The following is a 7,442-nucleotide window of genomic DNA, read 5'->3' as shown; positions in this document are numbered from 1 at the left end:
GAGCCCTGGGCGGGACTCCCCCTTCCCTGGAAGCGCGTGTGAGGGAGGTCAGCCCACAGGACTCTCCCTGCCTGGTCTGGGGGCTCATTCCCGAAGGACCTCCCTTCCCTCTCGCTGCAAAATCCCGGGTGGTGGGCTGATCTCTGCCAGCCTCCACCTTCCCACAGTGCCTTTCACCAGCGCCCTCTGCTAAGGGCGTGTTGGGGGCTGGACAGACAGTCCCCAACAACCCTCCACGATTGCCCTGGACTCTCCAGGAATTAAATGTACATCTCCAGGAGGCTGCTGAGAGTCACCAGAGAGATAAAATGATAGGGCGTTCATTAAAATAAGTATTAAATGTTGAATCCGACTTGTACAGTGGTCCAGTAGGTGTTTAAAATGTAACAGTAATGTGCATTTGCCTTTCTGATGTAAAGTCGACACACTGTACTCCTTAACGGGTAGGAGCAAGCACACAGACAAGTCCGCGCTGCGTGTCATGCATGCCCCGCGTTGGGTGTTGTGGCCGCGTTGGGTGTTCCAGAGACCTCCTAGAATGGATTCAAACAAGTTGGCAAGCCTACAACAACCCCCAGCACCTCATCACCCTGACAGGCTAGCGGTAGTCCCACAAACAACCCGCCTCAGCCTGGCTTGCCTGGGGGATGTCATTAGCTGTGTTAGTCTGGAGTCAATCAGAAGGCAAGGTAGAGCTACACCACTAACTGGCTGCATCTACACAAGACACTGTGCAGTACCACAATATACCACGATACTGCGCAGTAGTGTCACATGGCAAAAACCGTGACATGATACGACTGTGCAGTAGTATTAGGCCGTGCACAGTAGTGTCACAAAAATGGCATTTGCTGGCACCGCTGCACTGTAACTTGGGTTACTGCACATTTATTTAGTGCTTGTTTATACCAGCTGCCCACGGACATGTGCTGTTGGGTCATTGTCTTGTCATGTAAGCAATGGGCACTTGCTGTGGGGCGAAAGAACTGGCAGCTGCTTCCAGCGGCCACGGCCTGGTTGGCTTCCAACTTTCCACTTTGCTCGCTGTTTCAGGGACCCCTCCCCAGGTGGCCCACAGCTGCACGGCTCCACGCCTGGGAGGGGGCTGGAAAGGGACAGAGGACGAATGCTTGGGATGTCCAACATCCTGTTCACCAGGTCACCAGCTCCCAGCAGACTCCACAGGGCCTCTGGGTTTGGAGTTTCCTGGCAACTGCCAATTCTTTCCTCACCTCACAGCAAGTGCTTCTCCCTACACCAGCCCCCTCTTAGTTGCCAGTAACAAAATTCCCCTCCCCCCAACAAGCCAGGCATCCCATGCTGGCACTGGTACATTTTATGTTTTTTGTCTCCTGAACTCTATAAAATCGGGAATATAAGGGGCATCAGGGCCCTCAAACCTACTTTTTCTGTCTTGGTCATGAGTCCTCTTCTGAGCATTGCCAGAACCCTTCTGTCCCTTGACTTCGGTGCTGCTGGAGTAATTTATTCTTTCTTAATTCTATTGCAATTCTCTTTCCATGGTAAAATACGCTGACTTCCATGCATTGCACCCTCTTCATGACTCGTTGCACCCTCTTCATGACTCATAAAATTCATGTGGTTCAGAAAGCTATCTACAAATAAGTTGTTTTTTCTCTTCCATGTGAATGAGATCATATCAACTTATCACCAGTCATAATTTGCACTGTGGTCTCACTCAGAAGGCCTACCCTAGCTGAAGGCCGCAATCTGGATCAGATCCCGTGTTGTACATGGTTGTGGTTTTAATAATGCAGAAGGCAGGGTAGATTTGCACCCTATAGACTAACCAAAGTAGAGAGAGAGAACACAAAAAAGAGAGCGCAAGTTTTTGTGAGCTAAAGCTCATTTCACTGATGCTGGAGAGAGAAATGATAATACAAAAGACAAAGGAGCAGAGAGTTGTAACTCCACCCATATCGTATACACCACCACCTGCTCACAGTGCCCCTCTGTTGTCTACTTTGGACAAATAGGGCTGTCCCTACAGGACAGAATGAATGAACGCTGCTTTGATGTCATGTGCAGTACGGCACACAAAACTGTGGCAGAACACTTCAACCTCCCTGGACACTTGCTGACCTGAGGGTGGCTGTTCTCAGCAAATTTTAAAAAACTGATTTGAACAGAAAATTGTGGAACAAGAAATCATCCACAGAGTGGATTGTGTTAAGTACGGTTTAAACCTAGATTCTTGTCTCATCTGGATAAGCTTTTGCGATTTCTTGTTCCTATGGTATTTTTGCTTGTTTCTTTCAGCACTTCCCTCTCCACCCCTCTCTCCTGCCCCCCCTTTTGTATTCTAACTTCTCTCTCCTTTGTATACTCTGATTTCTGTGTATCATTTCACAGCATTTGATGAAGTGAGCTATAGAAAAGCTTATGCTATATACATCTACTTTGATTAGTTTACAGAGTGCATATCTACCCTGCCTTCTACTGATTTCAGACTAACACAGCTAACTACATCCCTCTGTTTAAGAGTATATACAGTCCAAAGCCCTTATCCTGTGGCTCCTGCACCTGTTGCTCTAGCAGTGTTTCCCCAGTGAGGGTATGGCACCCTTGGATAGGGTGAGAGCCTTTTAAGGGTCCCATGAAATAATAGCACTGTTAGATGTGCAAACACCTACATATGATTTACAAGATAAACCCAGAGATTTTTAAATAGGAATCAATAGCTTTAAAAACATTCTAACCTATTATGGTCTTTCTGAGTTCTTTGCAACAGAATTGGTCTATTATTTTTTCTGTCATCAAAAAACAAATGAAAGCTAAAAGCTGGCGTCTTTTGACAGGTGCTCACTTCACCTGTCTAATGATAAGTGCCTTGAGTCTAAAAAGGTTGAGAATCAAAGCTGTAGTGAATAACAGTGAATAATAGATCTGTATTCACCCTGCTTCATTTCTGTGGTATATCACCAGCTATTGCCACTTCCAAACAGCCACAGGAATGCCCTGACGTGCTGCTCAGATCAAACCCAAAAGACTGTAGTGGTTAACTCTTTCTCTACCTGTAATGACTTCATTTGCAGAATCCCTCAATGCTTAATCATCAATGTGAAGACACTGAGAAAATACGGACTGAGATACCACTTGGATACAGAAGACATCTTTTCTTTTTATATCAGAAATAGATGCCAACATTTCCCATCTTGTGAATACGTGGTCTACCCTGAGCTGATAGCAGAACCTCAAAGAACAGCTGGCTAAACCTAAAGCCAGGCAAAACCAAGGTGTTAATTCTGGTAAGAAAAATGCTTATTTGTCCTTAGTTTAAATTAAGGTGCAGGGTGATGAATCTGTGCTTTGGCCGTGAATCAGCTGAAGGAAGAAAGGTTGGTTATAGGTAGAAGGACAGTAGGTGAGAAGTGTATTGATGAGGCAATGTGTTTGGGGACCTGGGAGGGCCAAAGTATTTGGAGGAGATGTGGGACCTGACATGAGGTGTTGCATTAGAGTTGTCTCTTTAGTTAGGAACCAGCCCAGCAGAGTAGCCTGCAGGCAGGAGTCATGTGGGAGCTGCTGCGCTGGCACAGAAGAATAATGTGAATGGAAACCAAGTGAGACAGGCTGTAAAACTGAACTTGGGTTAAAGCAACTACAGGATGCACAAGCACTGGTTATTAAAGGAGAAATTGATTAAAAAGGAGTAATAGGATTAAGAAACCCTAACTTTCTGTGGATCCCCTTCTCCTCCTCAGCTCCCCCCTGGCATATATACCTGTATCTATTCATTGTAACAATTTTTAAGCTACTTAGGCAGAGACATTGTGACCTTTTCTACCACCAGGTGCTAGTCACTGATGGACTTTCCAACATTCTTTCTAGACTGTGACTATGCCTGGCATACTCTCAGGTACTGTACTTGGAACAAGCTGACCTACCACCACCTTCTCCTTGCAGCAGCCTGGGAGTCCTTTTTAACTCCTTGGTGCTCATTCCCTCTAACAATATACAGACTGCTTTGTGACCAGCTAGACTGAATCCCACCCTCTCAGTCAGAAAACCTGCTCCTAGTGAGCTGTACATTTATGAATTCCAGAGTTGGGCAGGGTAGCTCACTGGCCTAGATAGCTGGCCACAGCCCCAAGCTCATGGCTCAGGCCAAGAACTGTCAGGTGCTACTCTTGAGTTTGAGATGGTAAAAACAAGTCCTTTTCACCATGGCCACAGCCCAATACCAGCAGCAATTTTATACCATGAGAAAAGAATCACTCTGGTAATCCTAAGTAGCCAAGCATGCTGTTTGAAAAGCACAAAGCAGCTGCATTATGCTGGAAGAGCTAGGCTATTGTATCTAAGAACAAAGCCACACATCATGGCAAAGCTCCAGCTGGTACAAATTATAGCAGCGGACTTCTGTATCAACACATCATCCAGTGCTCAGTTCTCTGTAATACCTCTTCACTAAATACAGAATTCAGTTCAAAGTCAATTTTGTCCTAATAAATTTTTCTTCATTAAGTCCTTAACACTCCTGTACATCTATAACTGATCAGGCTGTTTCACCTACAGCAAAGTCTGGAAAAGGGGTTGGCAGCCTCTGGCACACATGCCAGAGCATGGCACGTGAGGTCATTTTGCTCAGCATGCCACCACTGGTCTGGGCTCTGGGCGGCTGCTGCCAGTCATCGAGCCCAGGCTGCTCCCAGCAAGCAGCCAGGAGGCTGCAAACCTGTGGCAGGCTCTGGAGCCCAAGTATCAGCTCCATAGCACCAACAGCTGCATGTGCCCCTCAGATCAGATGGCGGGGGAGAGCCCTGAGGCAGCACAACCCCGGCCCCTCCCCTACCATCCACTCTGAGATGCACGTGCACCCGCTGGTAGGAAGCTGACACCAGGGCCCCAGAACAGGGGTGGCACCAGACTCTTCCCAGTGGGAGGGCTGGGCTGGGCTGGGCTGGGCTGGGCTGGGCTGGGCTGGGAGGCTCCACCCCTCCCAGTGTTGCCACTGCCACCACACTCGCCCACCTTGTGCAGCTGAGCCCGCCCTGCTCCCACCAGTTCCGAGCCCAGCCGCCCCACTGGGAAGAGGCTGGCACCACCCCTGGCTGGAGCATTGCACCTTTGCGGGCTCAGCTGCGTGGGGCAGGTGGCAGCAGCACTAGGAGGGGTGGCTACAGTGGGGTGCTAAGGTGAATTCTGGGATGGCTATAAGACTCCCAACCTCCCAGCAGCATTGCCCTGGGTTCTCACAGCTGCTGCAGCTGCATCAAGACCTCTTGGCCAAAGTGAGAACAGCAGGGCCAGGATTGTGCTGCCCCCACTCCCCTCTCATCCCCGCCTTCCAGCAGCAGCACGGCTGCAGTCCTGAGGCAGGGGGCCCTGCTCAGCATCCCCCCACTGGGAGAAGACAGCTGGCTGATGGGTGGCTCTGGGCTGGGGCTGGCGCCTCAGCAGGCTGCACTGCAGCCCAGGAGCCAGCTCCCTAGGGAAGCACAGGGACTGTGCTGGGCTGGGGCATTGTCAGGTTGGTCTTTGTCCTGCAACCCAGCAGCCCAGCCATGTGCATGTGTATGAGTGAGTGAGTGAGTGAGTGAGTGAGTGAGTGAGTGAGTGAGTGAGTGAGTGTGTGTGTGTGTGTGTGTGTGTGTGTGTGTGTGTGTGTGCGTGCGTGTGCATGTGTGCCTGGTTCTGTGTGTTTCTGTAGACATGTGTGCACCTGGTTCTGTGTGTGTCTGTGCACGTTTGTCTGGTTCTGGGTGCGTGTGTTTGCGTGTGTGTCTGGTTCTCTGTGTCTGTGCATGTATGACTGTGTGTGTGCATGTGTTTCTGGTTCTCTCTCTCTCCTCTCCTTTTTTCTCTCTCTCCTTTTCTTTTTTCTTTCTTCTGTTTCCCTCTTCTCTCTTTCTCTCCTCTCTTTCTTTTCTTTCTCTTTTTCTCTTTTTTTCTCTCTCTCATCACAACGTGCTTCACAAAAAAAATACACAATAAACTTAGTATATGAAGTTTTATTTATCGTCACCAGGGTTAGAATTTTTAGAAAACCTGGTATTTACTGTAAAGAAAAAGCAACATTTATGATTATTAACATGCAGTGCATCCTGACATGTACCTCCTGCCTGGGTTTTGTTTTTCTGGCATGCCAGCACTCAGGCATCTTACCAGGTAGACATTGTGGGGTTTTTAGCACTCTAGCCAAAAACATTGCCTCCCTCTGGGCTGGATGAGAGGGAGCAATTATAACAATTGTTAGTTAATATAAAAATTATTACTTAATATAAACACATAGGAGGTGCTTAGACATTACTGATGAGGACCAAATAACCTCATAGTTTAAGTGAGGACAATAGGATGTGACATACTTGTAACATAGGCTACAAAAAATGTTTTTATAGAAAGGTGAGCTGTGTCAGGATGTGTCCCAGAACAGATTATCTGCTTGATTGGTAGGAACAGGTGTCACCCAGAGCTGTTGTCCTGCAGGGTCAGGACCCTGCTACTGCCATGGCTTCAGGCCTGACCCAGGGTGTAGGTTTGCAGGCTTAGGGAATCCCCCATGGGATCTCTGTTCTGTGGTTGCTGACATTTGCCTGGGGTTGGGGCTAGGCAGCATGAAATATGTACCCCTGGAATCCTGCTCAGGAGAATTTCTGGGGCACATGTATTACATCATAAGCTTATAGACATCCATCACCATAAAGTGGCAAAAACTGTTAGTGGGAATTGTACAGCCCATTTTTGGGCATTTGTGTCATGACAAGGGGCAAGGACATCTGCATGCTTGCATTTTATCCTTCCATAAAAAAGTATTATGTCTGAACAAGGATGATATCTGTCTGCTGCCATAGAGGTATGGTGGCCAGACTCCCCACCCCGGCCATCCTCTGTGCACCATCATTCCAGGAGCACCAAGTAGGAGATATAGCAACTAACCAGCTGGATGCATAGTGGTTCCTTTATAGGGGAATATCTGGGTAGTGCAGAGACACATAGCTGGCTCTATACCACTCACTCCTGGCATATACCTGGCATATTGAGTGAAGCAGGCTCAACTGTGTTGATTTGAAGGCAGGAGAACAGTGCCTAGGGGCTGTTCTAGCTGGTGCAAGTTAGCAAAGCCCTGAGACTGCTTACATTTTGTACCACAGGTTGAAGCAGCTCCCTACTACTTCATCAAGAATATATGAAGTAGAAAGATAGCAAAAAGCCACTGCAACCCATCTGTTCTGCTCATGCCACCAGTACAAATACCTAGATGTAGCAAGGTTCTGGCTCTAGTAATCTAGACTCCTTTGGTCTAGCTCAGTTTTACTATGTATCTGCCCTGTGGCTTCACAAAATGTACTCTATATTTCAGTGTCCTCAGTTCCAAAACAAGCCTGGTAATAGTATTAAATACTGATCTATTTAACTGTAGTATTGGGAGGTTTATTTGGCATTCATAGTTTCATAGTTTCATAGATTAAGGGTCGGAA

At 47.7% G+C, this 7,442-nt stretch overlaps 1 long non-coding RNA gene across 1 annotated transcript in view; it reads left to right on the top strand.

Moving 5' to 3' along the window:
* LOC109298488 overlaps positions 1-2,212 on the top strand; it is a 19,431-nt gene extending 17,219 nt beyond the window's left edge. The window contains exon 3 of the long non-coding RNA XR_002097626.1: positions 2,151-2,212. This is a non-coding gene — a long non-coding RNA (uncharacterized LOC109298488). The remainder of the gene's footprint in view (positions 1-2,150) is intronic.
* Positions 2,213-7,442: the final 5,230 nt, after the last annotated feature.

Source organism: Gavialis gangeticus, unplaced genomic scaffold, assembly GCF_001723915.1.
Source record: "Gavialis gangeticus isolate Ggan-Ray unplaced genomic scaffold, GavGan_comp1, whole genome shotgun sequence".
Classification (NCBI taxonomy): Eukaryota; Metazoa; Chordata; order Crocodylia; family Gavialidae; genus Gavialis; species Gavialis gangeticus.
The sequence above is the reverse complement of the archived record's forward strand: the minus strand, read 5'-3'. Positions and strand labels throughout refer to the sequence as shown.